The sequence below is a fragment of the Microtus ochrogaster genome, chromosome 2 (genome assembly GCF_000317375.1).
Source record: "Microtus ochrogaster isolate Prairie Vole_2 chromosome 2, MicOch1.0, whole genome shotgun sequence".
In the NCBI taxonomy this organism is placed as follows: Eukaryota; Metazoa; Chordata; class Mammalia; order Rodentia; family Cricetidae; genus Microtus; species Microtus ochrogaster.
Window position 1 is genome coordinate 92,335,839 of NC_022010.1, and position 1,789 is coordinate 92,337,627.

The window sequence follows — 1,789 nt, forward strand, 5'->3', positions numbered from 1 at the left end:
CCTTGAACTCAGAGACCCCACCTGCCTCTGCCTCCTGAGTGCTGGGATTAAAGGCGTGCGCCACCACCCAGCGTTGAGAGGACACTTTGCTCCTCTCCACTTCTCGCAGCATCCTTTCCGTGGCCTCAGTGACATGCCAGCTGCCTGCTAACTCGGCTCCTTAGCCACCCTTCACTTCCCTTCCTTGTAAGGCCAGGCTATCCTAGACCCTCATTTTCACTTAAGCATCTGCCTTACAAGTGTTAGCTTCCACTGACGCAGTTAGTTCTCCCACACCCACCCCAACCATGTCTCTCCGCTGTGCTGGAGATCCAAAACTTCCTGACAACCCACAATCACCTTAACCCACCAGTCACCAAATGGAACAACAAAATCTTCTTCTTTTCTCATGAATTTCCTATCTTAATATGGTAAGAAAACTGTTCGTGTGTCTCTGTGAAAAACCAGAGATTTCTGATTCTTCTATCACCACACCCTGTATCACTACCACCAAATCCTACCAATGTCAGTGCCTGAAGTCCCTGAGTTTACCCAGCTGTCACTATAACTAACGCACACATGCAGAACGCGAAACCCCATAAACGCTTACTAAGAACTTGTTCGCTTATCCTCAAGTCCCAAGTAGATATCCAGTGGGCATGAACATGAGGTCGTGAACTGTGGATGCAGTGGGATGTACCGATTTACACCCAAGGCAGATGGAGGGCCAGTTCCCTTGGATATGTCCTAAATGTAAATGCACACTGGACTCTGAACACTTCAGAATGGAGAGAATATGAATACTTAGCAGCTTTGATACTGACAGTATGTTAAATTAACATTTTAGTATCACAGATTTTCTTTTAACATCTTTATATAGCCACAAGAAAATTTAATAAAATTAGATAAATGGCTTAATCATATTTCTATAAGTGTGTCTTGGCTTTTGTCAGAAAGGAAGCTGATAAGCTCTGATAACTCAGGAATTTTCTTACGGCATCAATGCTACAGGACGGTTTGACCTATGGCACTAGTTACTACCTATTCTCTAGTTGAGTTAAACATACGTTAGTACAAAGTACACTGGACTAGGATATGTCACAAACACTTCACAGGAAAGGGCTTCCCAGCCAGTCTTTTGCACGCTGTCTTCTACCTCCCAGGAGGCCTCGCTTTGCAAGTGTGCTAAGTGTGGGCTTATCACTTCAGCAGCAATGTCTCTGGAAAGTACTTGCAAAGAGGTATGCTGCTTTACAAGACGCCGACCTAGACAATAAGGTGAGGAGCCTCTTGATACATTTATGACAAAATATTCCTATAAGAGTCTGAGTTCCTGGCTACACACATAAGGAAATTCTCATCCACACCCTTCACTAATTCCAAGGTGTACACTGTAGCTTTAGGCCACAATGTTTTCTGTTTTCAACACAGATCTCCCTTTAAAGTCTCTGTAATGTTTTCTAGTACATGAATTCTCAAAGTCAGTTTGCTCTTAACAACATAAGTAGGAGGGAAACTACAAATTTTAAGGGAGAAAGAGACTTGAGAAGCCAAGCAGGATTTGAAATGTTGGCAAATCCATCATATGGCTATTTCACACAGAGAAAAGTATGACCTAAATGCATAAACACTGTCCAAAACTACTTGCATTTTCATCCTTAACCTTCTAAGACTGGAAGACCATCAGGGAAAGGCTGATGTGTGCACAAAAGAATACCACTCTTTTTTGTTTTTTTGTTTTTTTGTTTTTTTGTTTTTCGAGACAGGGTTTCTCTGTGGTTTTGGAGCCTGTCCTGGAACTAGCTCTTGT

At 42.7% G+C, this 1,789-nt stretch overlaps 1 protein-coding gene across 2 annotated transcripts in view; it reads right to left on the minus strand.

The window, feature by feature from the left end:
- The window catches only part of Mrpl39 (mitochondrial ribosomal protein L39), a 20,925-nt gene that overhangs the window by 9,356 nt on the left and 9,780 nt on the right, over positions 1–1,789 (minus strand). The gene's annotated exons all lie outside the window — the stretch shown is intronic.